We start from the raw sequence: 15,687 nt of genomic DNA, 5'->3' as shown, positions 1-15,687 counted from the left end.
ATATTTGTTGATTACTTTCTTGTCTCTCAAAGAACCATTCTTTGAGTTCTATCCCTCGTTCATTTGCTCTTAGGCAAATCACATTGTAGGATTACAATGAACTACCCAACAAAACAACATTTGTTAGTTGGTTTATAGAAGCGATATCCAAAAGTTAATTTAAGGATATCCCACAAGATTGTTATCAAACAAATATTGCTTATTAGCACACAACCCCAAATCTTAACATGCTTGAGATTTGTCTTTCTTTCCAACTACATCTTATGGAGTCATGAAAATATTGGAAGATCTTCTAATTGACAATCATATTGTCTTAGAAGTATATATATCCTATATATATGGGTAATAGATAACAACCAACGAACTAAATCTTATTCGAGTTCGTTCTTCTCTTAATGGAGAAATTCATTATCTTATGATGCTATTTTCCTTGATATCTTTCAAGGAAACTCATCTAAAGTGTTACCTTTTCTTGGATCAAATCTAAGGAGGTAAATACTTTAGATGTCTTACTCATCAATTTACATTTCTTGAATTCTTTGAAACATTTTGCAAAGTATTCGGACTTGTGTTTATTCAAAATAAACTATAGTCCAACCGAGAGTGATCTTCGGTGAATGTCATACAACATGAGTAGTATTATGTTGTGGACAAGTGCCACTAACATCTAAGTGAATTAACCTCAACAACTTTGTGATTCTTTCTTCTTTCCAAAAGAATAAAGATTCAAACATTTCGCCTCTATACAATTTTAACAAGAAGGTATTGGATCCGGATCTAACGATCCAAAGCGTCCATCTATGACCAACTCGTAATTTATGTTTTAGAGGTATCACAACTTTAGTTGGGATTAGTCACTACCTTGCAACCTTTTGGGTTTTAAGCATCATTATATTCTAAACAGTTAACACCACCATATTATCTCTACTATAGAGACAATCAATTAGATTACCATAATCCAATCATTGATTAATAAAGAACAATGTTTTGTCAAACAAAACATTTATCCATTTCACATAGTGACGGAATTTAGTTCCTTAAAATTGGAATATAAAGACAATCTATGTTTTTCCAATTTCTTTGGTAGTTCATATGAGGAAGTAAGTACCATCTGCTTTCGCAGAGATCTATATTTGATTCACTTTCCGAATGTGAAGCACCTTTTCCTTCTCTCATATATCTTCTACTTCTTATTAGTCACACTTTTACAACGATTGTAAAACATAGTTACTAATACGGAATTAAGCATTCAAGTAGAAGAACCAACTGTTTTGAACTTTTCAAGAACAATTTACAACACCTTCGAAAGGTGTGTTCTTGACATTTGCAAGACATTTCTTGCAAATACCCCTTCCAATGTCCATCCTTTCATAAAGAAAGTTTGTTCCCTTGGAGTTAATTTTATCTTCTTCATTTGACTTCTCCTTTGACTACAATAGTCATGGTCCCTAAACTCCCACTATCTCTCTTGAAACTTATTTCAATTGTGTTATACACATCAAACATTCTGGAGAGCATGTGGTTATTGTTCACTACATAGTTTACAATAAACTTAGTGAACTATAAGGATAGGAAAACAAAGGTGAAGTCCTTGCCTAGTTTCCGTCTCGTTAAGTGGTTTATCACTTCAACACTCAATAATTCAAAATCATAAGTCCATGTTAATGGACTATTTTTGTCAACCAACCATTATGTTCTAAACATAATTACAAACTTTCAAGAGTTGTACAAGGCAACTCTTATTTCTTCATACAACAATTTGTAAGTGAAGAATCATGGCACATAAAGTGTCCATGCCATTGTGCTTTCTTCTCAAGTTCTTTGTTCATTTAACAAAGAAACAAGCACTAATGTTTGCATTGATTAAGGGTTGTTCAAAGCAACTCATTATTTCTTTATACAACGATTTGTAAGTGAAGAACTAATAGCACTAAAAGTGTCCTTTTCTTTATGCTAATCTTCGTAAGTTCCTTTGTTCATTTAACAAAGGATTAAGCATTGGTTGTTTGTGTTGTCCTCTTTATGATAGACTTTTCTAACATGTTCTTCTAATGATACATTATCATTAGGAAGATTGTGAGGATGAGACTACTTAGATACATATGCAATCCTTTTAAGACATTCTTTGGGATTGTGGTACCAAGTCCGGAAACTAAAACATTCGGTTTTATTTGTCAAGTGTTGGATAGCGTTTGCAAATATATTGGTAAACAAATACATAACGAATATAAATTGATTGATTTTAAGCCATTTGATTCGGGTCTTTAAATCAAAATAGCACCACCCACTATTTTTGGCAAATTCCATATCCCTCATTGGAATTCGAGAGTTTTGGATGAAACTCCTAGTAGGTTATGGGAGGCTCACTATTACCAAGCCCACCTCACAATGATATGATATTGGCTAGCATTAATAATAATGAGAGAGTACACTTACTCATTTGCAACAACCTCTTGCAAGTACCCATCTTATTTGGCCTCTAGAGAATGTTACCTCACAATGATATGATATTGGCTCCATTGCACTTAGTTAAGTCATTCCCACCATGCTTAGTTCGTGAAGGGGTTCAAGAATAGCCTCACAATGATATGATATTGACTATCCTCGTTGCCTACACTAACCTCATCATATGTTTATGGATTCCTCCTGAGTATAAGCATGCACTTTGTACTCCCCCATGATAGGGTGAAGCCGGTGTACAAGTCATAAACGATTGGATCCCACCACGGTGGAAGGCCTACGAAAGAGTGTTCTAAGCACTCTCACGCTTATCAACTTAATAATGGTTTGGTTGAGGGTTTTAGGTCTCATCACACATAAACATACATTTTAATCTCTATTAAAACTATTTTGGTCCTATTACAACTATTGGTCCATATGATTGTTTTTAGTTGTATATAATACTCCCACTATGCTTATAAAACAGTTTTTAAAGCAAGAGTATATGATACTACTAACATAACTTTTGCATTCATTTGATGGACTATATAGTTGCCTTAGGGCCTTAGGATGATTATGAACCTTTGTTTAGATTTAACACGAGCCTTGTGTTGAATCTCGGTCTAGGGATGGTGATTGATTTTAGTTACGCGTTTAATCACATTAAGGCGTGTTGTCTTAGGGGCGTTGGACCCAACTACTTCATTTTCATGCATATCAAATAAAGCAAGAAAGAAGTACTTCAAAGTAAAAGAGAGCTTATGCTCTTTACAACATTTGCATAAAACAAATTACTTTAAAGTAAAGAAGAGCTTAAGCCCTTTTACAACATTTGATCAAATCAAATTACAACCAAAATTAATCTACACATTCCCATGGTTCAAACAAATTTGAAACGGCCTATCACATAGCTCAATTATATTAGGCTTAGGTTCACAATCACCCTTTAATTAATCAACACTTTAACTAATTAAATTGAATGCAACATTTTCATTTGGTTTTTGTATCCATAAAATTGATTTAAATGGAGCTAAACAAAATGAAAATCCAATTCTCATTTAAAGAGACAAAACAATTTTGTTCTCAACCTAATTTGGGCCATCATGCAATAACCACAACTTATTTGGGTCATTAAGCAATTAACCTCAACTTTTGGGCTATGTTGCAAAACTTTTGGGGTCACTTTGTAAAGACACAAAAGTCCACTACTTCATGTAATTACAATAGAACCCAAAATTTAATCAATGCAAAAACTTCATTAAAGGATCAAAACAATTTGTCCTTTAGCGTTTTTGGACCTAAACGTAAAAACGTAAACTTTTGGGCCAAAGTGCAAATACACAAAAGTATCAAAACTTTATGTAATTGCATAAAAGCCCCAAAAGTACCCCACTTGCAAGGGTGGCCGGTTTTTGGAAGAGGATAGAGTGATGTGTGTGTTGATTTGTGAGTTTTAGACATAAAGCAACAAGTGGTGCAAGTGGTGTGTGTGAAAGGAAATTAATCCTTACACACCCATCACCATTTCCATCACCCTTCAAATAAATATCTTATGCAATAAAACATTTGAAAAACATAAAACATAAACTTTATGAAATAAATCAAAACTTTGAATCAAAACACAAACCTTTTTGTTCTTGGCAAAATGTCAAGAACAATGAAGAACATTCATGAAAAACCCAAAATTTTTCCATGAACTTTTTCCACCCAAAAACATTCCAAAATCATTCAAACTTAAGGGAAATAACATCTAACCAAACTAGGGTACATAGGGGTTCCAAAAGTCACTTGAAAACACTTTTAACAAGTCAAACAAGAACCCAAAAATCCACCCTTTGGATTTGGCCGAAAATCCCCAAAGTCATGGCACCAAATTTTAGCTCCAATATTCATGCTCATATGAACTACATCTACAACATTTGAGATGGCAAATTTTCTAACAAAATTTACATTCAAAGAAACAAGAATAAAGCTTGTAACAATTACAACTTTTAAATTACAAACTATGAACTACAAAACCCAAAAGGATTCACCAACTACTAGACCTAGGCTCTGATACCACTTGAAGGAATATTTTGTGAAAACATGTTCATTTAAGCAACATCAATAAGCATGCAATTAACAATTAAAGGCGGAATCATGCTAGCATGCACTTAAAAACAAAACATTAACCAAGAAATTCAAAGCCTAGTAGATTGGTGAACCAAAACACAACTCAAAACAAAGTGAGTTGAAATTGTACCTTTGTAGATTCCTCTTTGCATAAGCAAAGGCTAATCACCCAAAGAGAGGGCCTTCATTCCTTGCATCTTAAATCTATGGATTTGGATGGAAGAATAGGTTTCTCCAAGTTCCCAAAATAGGGAACCTCTAAGTCTCTTCACCAAGGAGAGATTGGAGAAGAAATGAGTGACCTTGGAGTAGTGGGATTGCAAGATGCACCCCCCAAGGTGGCCGGCCTCTTTAGAGAGAAATGGAGAGACATGTTCTCTCCAATTTTCTCCAAAACAAACCCTTATGAATTTTAGGCTATAAAGTCATATTTATACCTTTATTCATTTGAGTGGCAAACTTGTAAATAAGTCCAAGTTCACTACCCTAAACAATATGGCCGGCCCTAGGGTATTTTTGGGCTAATTAGGCCTTTGTGAATCATTATTCATTAATTTGTCATACAACTTAAGTCAATGGGCTTGACGTTCGAAGCCCATTGGGCCTTAATGTCCAAAACTATCCCGAGGTCTTTAACGAACTTATTCGTTTGATTAATTAACATATTAATTAATCCTTGCCATAAATAAATGATTAAACCATTTAATCATTCTTACTCATCTCCATTGTTTCTTCAATCTCCACCTTACACGGTGTGCGATCCATTAGGTTCCTTTTAGCGAGGCAGTGGGCGATAAAAACCATTTTATATCGATTGTGAATTGAAACTTACTTTCAATTCTCCCTTTAGTGATTACACACGTTTAGGGCTTCCACAAACCATGAGTGACACCTTGCAGCATATCATGGTTACCCAAGCTAATCAGAAGAGGTAGAGAAAACCTATTCAGTTTGGGATTACAAATGCAATACGGTCTTTCTCTAATACAATACTCTTGACCACATTGTTTGGTTTGATAGTTTATTCATGTATTCTATCCAATGTGATTCGTGTGCTTATATGATTACCTTGAATGTGATTTGGAACGCATTCCCAAATCTCATTCATACTCTGGCCAGAGGTTTTAATCATATCATAGAGTATTCTCCCTCAAACAGTTTGAAGGTTAGAGATCCCTTGTTGCGCATTCACTTGCCTCCATGGCTAAGTGGCTTAACCCCAACGATGTCGTGGACACTCCAATGGAATGACGTTTGACATAATCAAAGATCAAGGACTTAACCACAAGACAACTGTGATGCCTCAGGTCAAAGGACTACTTTGCATTATCCCAACCATGAGTTCTCATGTGACATGAGTATGAGAACTCTTCGTTAATCGCGTTCAGTGAACTCATTCTCTACTGAGCACCTACGTACTTGTCTTGATGTCACACACACCAATGACTCGAGACTAGTCACTATCCCTGAGAGAAGACATAGCACGTACCGATCTTGACGGACTGTCAATGCCCAATTGGCAATCCTATGATCAGGAACATTTAGGATGTGTCTACGAAAGAATGGTCTCATGAATCTAACTTCATTAGATTGCATTCTCCCAATCACATATTCCTTGGACTTTATCGTTTAAGCATATAACATTTATATGAGACGGCTCAAACAATAATCTTTGCCCTTTATATTAAACTAGATTAGTTTAACATGTGAAATGTCCGTAAAGTATCATCACATGATTGGTTTTAGGGCACATTTCCAACAAGAACCTAGTGCAGACATAGAACTTTGGCATAACTCGGGAATAAAGGTTGCTCGAGCCGATGTTGCTAAAAAAAGCACAGACCTAGTTAGATGAATTCATGGACCATATAAGGGGCAAGAAGGAGGACTTACCTGAACCTAGCAACTTCCATGTAAACATGACATTTGTTCTATCTACCGTGTTTTGTCTCAAGCATGATCAACCTGCCACAATGGAGGGTGATTACTTGGCAACATAACCTATGATGACACATGTTAGTGTTGAAGAAGCGGGAAAATAGGAGTCGGGCAGAATAGGTTTGCCCAAGCTCACAAAAAAAGAGCCCGAGAGAGTGTACTCAGACATAATGGTCTTCAATCGCTTGAGTTTAACCTTAGCCAACCATCTCAAGCTTATTTATGTAACTGCTCATCTAGAGGGAGTGCCCTTTAAAAAGGTATTGATTAATGGATGAGTAAGAAGGATCTCATCTCCACAATTTAACAATTTCCAGTTTCACTGGAGCCATCACTAGAACTCATGGGATACTGTCCCTGGAGGTTGACTTGGGCTCCAAGCAAATCATGCTAGCTTTCTTCGTTGTGGATAGTAATTCCATCTATGGAGCTTTACTAGGCCGAGATTGGATTCATCAGAGCCTCTCTATGCCTTCCACCCTACACCAATAAGTAACAGTTTACCATGAAGAAAGAGCTGTGAGACCGGGATTTTGGGAAATGGTGGAGGCTGAGTCACGGCCATTCCTCTCCACTGTCAATATGGCAGAAGCCATCTTTTATAATCCTAGTATTGGGATTCTCCAGTGTTTAGGAGCTGATAAGAACGGTCGCTTGACTAAGGTGACAGCCTAAAAGTTTTTGGAACAAAGATTATTCCTCACCAAGGAAGAATGGGATAGGCCCCATATTGTCCTAACTCCCCAACACCAGTGATGTCGGAACAAAGAAGAAAGGACCAAGTAATTGTAGTCAAAACCTTAACCAAAAGATTGTTGATGTATGAAAGATAGAGGAAGCATGAAAGAGATAACTTGGCAGAAGAACAAGAGGAAGAAACTTCAAGCAACCAAACGAAAAGTGAAAAAGAGTTTTTTGGAAAAGAGTTGGAATGAGTTATCCAAATAGCTGAATGTATATATGACCTGGATGGGCCAAAAAACTTGCCCGAGAGGCTAGAGTTAGTCGAATTTTTGTGCACAAAGCCTTACAAGCCACCACTAGAGGTACAAAACCTCTTAGAAACCATTGATTTAGGGACTAAGGAAGATCCAAGGCCTATATAGATCAGTGACCTATTGGAAGTTGAAGTTTGGGCAAAGATAGTTAGTCTTCTGTATAAGTTTAAAGACTGTTTTACTTGGCATCACATTGAGATGCCAGGTTTAGATTCAATCTTAGTAGAACACAAACTGCCTATTAAGGAGGGATATAAACCCGTGAAGCAAACACCAAGGAGGATGTCAAAAGAAATCGAAGAAAAAGTCAAAGAATATATTAAAAGGCTAGTAAAGTCTGGATTTACTAAGCCTGCCAAATATGTCGAGTGGTTGGGCAACATTGTACCTATATTAAAGGCCATAACTAATGCAGTTCGATGTTGTGTTGACTATAGAAACATTAATGGAGCTACACTTAAAGATGAATATCCCATGCCCATGGCTGACTTATCCATAAATGCAGTTGCTAAACACAAAGTCCTATCATTCATGGATGGGAATGCTGGTTATAATCAGATAAAAATGGCTAAAGAAGATATACACAAAACAACTTTTAAGTGCCTAGGTCATGTTGGAGCATATGAATACTTGGTAATGCCATTCAGGCTAAAAAATGCTGGAGTAACCTATCAAAGAGCGATGAATGCCATTTTTCATGACTTGATTGGCCACAACATGGAAGTATACATTGATGACATCGTAGTGAAGTCTAAAATTGAAGAACAACACTTGGTAGACCTCAGACAAGCCTTAAAAAGAATGAGGATCCATAAGCTGAAAATAAACCCTAAGATATGTGCTTTTGGGGGTAAGGTCGAACAACTTTTTGGGATTCCTTGTTCATCAAAGAGGGGTGAAAGTCGACAAACATAAAGTTTGGGCAATAATGGAATCACCTTATCCCAACAATAAAGTTCAACTATAAAGGCTGCTGGGGAATATCAACTTCTTAAGGATATTCATTGCTAACTTGGCAAGCAAGGTTCAGCCGTTAACTCCTTTGTTAAGATTGAATGACAAGGAAGAATTTGAGTGGGGTCCACCACACTAAGAAGCTTTTGATAGAATAAAGGCTTACGTAGCCTCCCCAATAGTGCTCATGCCACCTCAGAGAGGGAAGCCTTTAAAACTTTATATTTCTTCCTTTGAAAAGTCAATGGGAAGATTGTTGGCCCAAAACAATGAAGGTAGGAAGGAACAAGCAATTTACTACCTCAATAGAATCCTTACTGAGGTGGAAACAAGATATAATCCAGTAGAAATGTTGTGTTTGGCTCTATACTTCACTCCTAGCAAGCTAAGGCATTATATGTTGCCTTGCCATATCCACATTATTGCCAAGACTGATGGGATCAAGTACATGCTGTTAAAACTAATGCTAACTGGGAGAATTGAAAAGTGGATTCTGGCACTATCATAGTTCAGCTTTCAATATGTGGCTCAAAGAGCGATCAATGGACAAGTAATTGCAGACTTTTTAGCTGAACACCAAAAGTCTCAAAAGGAGATTATCAACATCCTAGAATTTTTGAAAGTGGACATTGTGTGGATCCTGCCAAGCAAAGCCTTCTGAGGCAAAGAAGAATGGATCCAACAAGAGATAAAAAGAATAACTAGCCTCTGGATCACTCATTGGAGACTGTATTTTGATGGTTCTTGCCCTTAAAATGCTGCTAGAGTTGGGATTGTTATCATTGATCCCATAGGTACTTACCGTTGTTATTCATTCCTCCTGGATTATCAAGAGACTACCAACAATCAGGCAAAGTATGAGGCATTGATAATTAGTCTGGAAATCTTAATAGAGTTGGGAGCAACTGAAGTTAAGGTGTTTGGTGATTCAGAATTGGTGATCAATCAATTAAATGGAGAATACAAATGCATACACATCACCATGGCAGGTTACTATTTGGCATCTACACAACTATTGAGCTATTATGGCACTGAAATATCAATCAGCCATATCCTCAGAGAGTCAAATGAGATGGCATAATTGGCTTGTGGAGCACATATCTAAGAAAGGAAGTTTGAAAGGGATATAGAAGTTCAGAAAAGAAATCTCCCTTCTATCTCTGAAAGGGGATTCAACCTAGATGTGATGATTGAAGAAATGGAGATAAAGGATTGGAAGACACCTATTGTTCAATATTTGAAAGATCCATCCTTCCCCACAAGTAAGAAAAATAGATGACAAGCAACTAAGTATGTCTTGTGGAATAAAGCTATGTTAAGAAAGACTCCAGATGGACTTCTGCTGAAATGCTTAGGCCAGGAAGAATCAATGAAGGTAATGGCCGAAGTACATGAAGAAATCTGTGGGGCACATCAAGCTGGAACTAAGATGAGATGGTTGCTTAGAAGATATGGCTAAGGGTGTGAAGAATGCCAAAGACATGGACATTTCCAACATGTGGGGTGTTAGGGATTGTTACATTGAAGAAGTTTAGACATTGTAAGAGATCCAAAAGTCAGCTTAAATGCTCATCATAGTTGAGTTTCAAGGAGGAAATGCAAGCTAAAGTGGATTAAAAAAGTCATTTTCATTTCATTGAATGTTGAAGTTACATAAGAATCAACTCAATAGTTTTACATCCTTGGCTAGGGTAGGTATCATAGAATGGTATGTCTGCATGATAGTGAAGATTCTACCCGACTCCTCCAAAGCAATGTTACTATCAGCTAACTATGCTTCAACATCTTCAACTTCAACATTTACTTTCTTAGCATTTTCAATCTTCTGGTGAGGTTGGTTGGTTAAGGTCGCTTGTTCAGCCTTAAGTACAGACAGTTGCTCCTTCAACCTTTTAATTTCAGAAGACACCTTTGTAATCTTTGCCTTCATAGTAGAGCCTTCTTCCACAAGTCCTACCAAAGTCTTTGACATTGATCCTAAAACCAACAAGGTTATGGTAGTTGATCTCGAAGCATACACCTAAGATGATAAAGTGATCAAGAAAGCATAAACTATATGGAAGTCTAGCTTGTGGATATTAGTGCAAGGGAAGATAACTTTATATTTACAAGTGGAATCTACCGGTGCGATTAAGGCTGCTCGGCTACTCCTTAATGCCATAGAAGTCCTAAAACAGAAGCTGGACACAATGCACTTTTCTGAGGATACTGTACAAGCTAATGCCCAGTTATGGGTAACATTTACGACCCTGCCTGAGGGCTTTAGCCCGAAGACTTGCGCCATGTCAAGGATGGTAGAAGACATGGGGCCTATCCTGAAATCAAAAGTGTTGGTGCCCGAGTTTGAGAAGAGGAGTGTAATTGTCAATAGCTCGGGCTTGGCAATGACCGTGGTCTTGGAGAGCATTATTAGCTCATAAATTCCATTGTTCATCCACTTCTGCTTGAAGGTGGGCTCGAGCTCATTGACCCATTGTATAAGTGGGAAGCCACGACGGTGGTTTGACCATTTAGAAGACGAAATGCCCGACATAGCCTAAAATGGGTTGGGAGTATACCAATTTTCCTTGGGCATATTGTTTTCTACAGCTACAGGGACCTAAGAAGTCTATGTAGGCCCCAAGGAATGTACTCTGAAGAAAAGTTTAGTATGCAGGCCTGCCCGATGACGATGAAGGTCGTTGAGCAAGCGGTACATTGTAGTGATTCCCTCACCAGTCTTGCAGGGATATTGAGTTTGAGCAACTTTGGGTGCCATTGGATGATTTTGAGGAGAAGATGGGAAGAAAATTAGAATTAGGGGGCAAGAACTAAAGAACGAGAGAAGTTTCTGAAAGTTCTAAGAGTTCTGGGAATTTGAAGACTCGAAATGGCTAAGGTACTTTGCCGAGGAGTTTAAGTGAGGATTAAATAGTAAGTGGTTAATTAACAATGGAATTCATAGGTTAGTGCAAGGGTTTTAGTTAACCAACGGTTACTTTAAATGGTGCAAGTCTTGAGTAAATGAATGTGACAACTATTTAATCATTATTAGCATCTTGGGTTGCAGACTCAATAATGATTAAAGGGGGCACTGTTTGGTTTAATATTTGAACATTGGACCTAGATAAAGGAAAGGCCAAGGATGACAACTAAAAGGGGACTTGCCTGAAGCTCAGCACCAAGTCCAAAGGTAAAGTGAAGCCTTCTCAGCCAAGGTACAAGCCACGTGCTTATCATTGAAGTGACAAGTGATGAAGACTAACCTACTACCAGCAAAAGAACACTTTTTAGTGGCATTCCAAGTCAAAAGCTGATGACTCACTGCCTTTCAGATGTTTTCAGACAAGAGCAAAGTCATAGTAGTCAGGCTAATTGGCCTATAAAAGGCAGAAAAGGCCTTAGAGACAACGACACTTAACCAATCAAATAAACAAACATACAAACTCTTCTCTCAAGCCAGATTTGCATTCCAAAGCTAAAATTAACCCAGATTAAGTCATTTTTAGTGACAAGCTATCTCTTGTCCAGTTTAAAGCTCTAATATCTCCCTTAGTGGCGTAGTATCGATTCCTTTGTGTAAACTTATTTATCATCCATCCCTTTTTAGCATATAAACCCTTGTTAATTCAAAGAGAAGTGATTGCAAGAGGTTCAACCTTGACAGACAAGGTGAAATCTTGCCCGACGCTCTTTGTTTGTTTTCTAAATTTGTAGATCTATTAGTTAATGCACTCTCCAGTATGTATTCAAGTTATTTCCATCAGTTTTCCTATTTTAAGAGTTCCATTTGCATCTGGATCTGGTTAGTTTAATGGATATGTTATCATTAAAATAAATCAAGAACCAAGCCAAAGGCTTAAACGGGCCTGGACTCTCTTCATTTGAACATCTAAGACTATGAACTAAAAGTCCTTGTTTACAAGGCAAGAAAAAGAACATAATGTGGACTTAACACATCTACGGCAATCCTTTGACAACAAGATATCCGAGTAACTTGGGGCGCAAGTAATCGACCAAAAACACTTTTGTTCTACATCTGTTATACTGAGATAGCAGTAGCACACCTAGCACTTAGTTAGTTTTGATTGCGAGCCTCAAGACCTACACCTAAGGCCCCACAAAGGCACATTTCAGAACTAACATTGTCTTTTTCTTGTAGCACATAACCAAGCAAGAGCTCGACTACGCATCCAAAGTGCCAATCCCTTGGGGATCTGTGCTACGGTCCAAGGATCCTTCTCCAGAGAAATCTTTGCCCGAACATAGTTTGGCAAAATAAAGAAAATGATGGAGAGGCCTAGGCCTATCCTTGTCCCCATGTCTGCTACTATAATAAACCCACCAACCTGAAATACCAAAACTGATATTGTTAAATAGCCTACCTCGAATCCCACTTGATTAAATGTTTATAAAGCTGTGCCTATCTTTTGTAGTTGCTGCTAACTCAAGAGCAACTCGAGTAAGCTCTTCGTAATCATATGCTGGCCATGATCGAGGATTTTGCATTCTTGAAAAGAATGTCATTAGTCGAAGGAGGCAATCTTAGAAGACTATTGAATTATTTTGGATTGTCTAAGGAAAGGTCATAAAACAAAGTGGGCTATAAAACAAACAGACATGGGTGCATAGAAGAAAAAACTGGATGCGCATTAGTTGTTGTCTTCCAAATGCTTAAAAAGGTTTCAAGTTCAAATCTCCCCACCAATTGAATGACTTTTAGAACCTCGTAAAACAGACATGGGTGCATAGAAGAAAAAATTGGATGCGCATTAGTTGTTGTCTTCCAAATGCTTAAAACGGTTTCAAGTTCAAATCTCCCCACCCCTTGAATAAAGAAACACAAGTTGCTTGAATCGAATGGTGAATGAAATAAGTTAGAGCCTGTATTTGGATTGATACGGGGATATCAAGTTTTAATGAAAATACATATACCATAATTTCATCTTCGTTAAAGCCAATGCATAGTAAAGTGAATGCATGATAAGAAATCCAAACTAAAGAGGAACACAACAATGACAGTAAACGGTCAATATTCGTTATTCATATCAAGTTTTTTTCATTTCTTCAAATTTCTATCCTTTTTATTTATAGTAATCATAGATACATTTCTTTGGTAAAAGTGTATTTTCAAATTTTAATACATTATTCTCATATCTTTTTCTAGATATTGAATAACTGGGAAGTAACAAATAATGCAACATCCCTGTATAACATGACCCAAAAGTTCGTCGTCGATATTGGCATAGGAAATGGAATTTCAACAGAGGCCAATGCTCTTTGGCAACGAACAAGGTCATCTTGGGCCTGTGTAAGAATTTCGGTGACCGATTTGTCACCGTCATTGACCCCTTGCACTGCGAAAATGAACGCTCCTAACGCAAAATCATACGAATCGACACACTACTTTATAGCTGTCGTGCCATTAGCATTCTTGTCGGTGGTGTTTAAAGCTTTTTCAAACGTAGCTTTGGTTTGTGCTGCATTTGCTGCTGCTAATTTAAGAACGGCTATGTCAAGATCTTTGAGATTAGTTGCCGATCTAATTGGAATATCTTTCCAAAGAGATTTTACGCATTGCCTATAGTTGTAACTGAATTGTTCTTGGGTTTGCTTGCAAACACTCCTAACTAATTGAGACGCTCTTGCATTTCCAAATGGTGCTGGAGACGACGAGAGACATAAGAGCAAGGAAGCAATGAACACTGCATAACTGATTGAGGTGGCCATTGCTCAAGATGTGTGTTTTTAAATTGAAGCTAACGTGATTACAAATTATTTGCTTGGGGTTAAGAAATGAATGAATAGAGTATGATATATATAAGCAACCCAAGAAGGGTATAGGTTTAAATTTAGGAGCCCAGTCTGCTGTACCTTTTGTTTTTGTTTTTGTTTTTCTGTTACGTAATAAACCATTGGAAGGAAATTACTTGCTTTAACCAATTCTTCTAGTGATTTTTGTTTGAACTAAAAAACAACAAAAGCTGGACTTCATGGTTTCTACAATTCCAATCCTAACGATAAAATTGGACATTGTGGTTTTTGGTACATATATCGTGTAATTTAACCTCTCTAGATCTCAACGCAGTGATTGTTACTCGCACCATCGTCCGCAATTTTGACTTTAAATTTGGTTGTCACAGGATGCTCGTAGTTTGTCTTCATATTTAGTTATTTAATGAAGCAGTGGCTGAACCAAAAATCGAAGTTAGGAGGATCCTCCAGGCCATGTGATAAAAATTAGATTAAAAATAATACGATCAATGAGAGTAGATTTGAGGGTTAACTTTTGTGTACGAATGGAAATTTGAATCAAAGGAGAGCAACGAAGTCACAAAAATAATAATTTAACACCAAGACAATAAGGTATAAGCACTGAACTTGTTCATAAGTTTTGCTAAAAAGGAACAATTACTAGGTTGAAGTTGAACAAGCATTATAGATCATGGCTTAAAAATGCAAATGTGATTTTTTTTTTCAATATAAACATTTTAAACAACACTATGCATGCAAACTGGTGATTTAACTACATCGTGCTCAATGGAAAGCACACAAACAGAAATTAAAGAATAAAAAACTCAAGCTAAAGCATACAAAATAAAGAAAATGATGCAGAGGCCCAGGCCTATCCTTATCCTCATGTATGCACTAGAATAAAATCTGCACCGCGCGGTACCAAAACTGATATTGTTAAATAGGCTCCCTCGAATCCCTCTTGATGAAATGTTTATAAAGATGTGCCTATCTTTTGTATTCGTGCTGCTAACTCAAGAGCGACTCGAGCAATCTCTTCGTAATCATATGATGATCGAGGATTTTGCTTTCTTGAAAAGAATGTCATTAGTCAAAGGAGGCAGTCTTAGAAGACTATTGAATTATTTTGGATTGTCTAAGGAAAGGTCATAAAACTAAGTGGGCTATAAGACAGACATGTGTGCATAGAAGAAAAAATTGGATGCGCATTAGTTGTTGTCTTTCCAAATGCTTAAAAAGGTTTCAAGTTCAAATCTCCCCACCCATTGAATAAAGAAACACAAGTTGGATGAATAGAATGGTGAATGAAATAAGTTAGAGCTTGTATTTGGAATGATACGGGGATGTAAAGTTTTAATGAAAATACATATACCATAATTTCATCTTTGTTAAAGTCAATGCATAGTAAAGTGAATGCATGATAAGAAATCCAAACTAAAGAGGAACAAAACAATGATAGTAAACGGCCAATATTCGTTATTCATATCAAAATCATTTCTTCAAATTTCTATCC

At 36.9% G+C, this 15,687-nt stretch overlaps 1 pseudogene; it reads right to left on the bottom strand.

Moving 5' to 3' along the window:
• Positions 1 to 13,583: 13,583 nt before the first annotated feature.
• Positions 13,584 to 14,150, bottom strand: LOC126615023 (uncharacterized; annotated as a pseudogene).
• Between the last annotated feature and the right edge of the window lie 1,537 nt (positions 14,151 to 15,687).

This window comes from Malus sylvestris, chromosome 3, assembly GCF_916048215.2.
Source record: "Malus sylvestris chromosome 3, drMalSylv7.2, whole genome shotgun sequence".
Classification (NCBI taxonomy): domain Eukaryota; kingdom Viridiplantae; phylum Streptophyta; class Magnoliopsida; order Rosales; family Rosaceae; genus Malus; species Malus sylvestris.
Note: the sequence above shows the minus strand (reverse complement) of the source record. Positions and strands in the feature narration are given on the sequence as shown.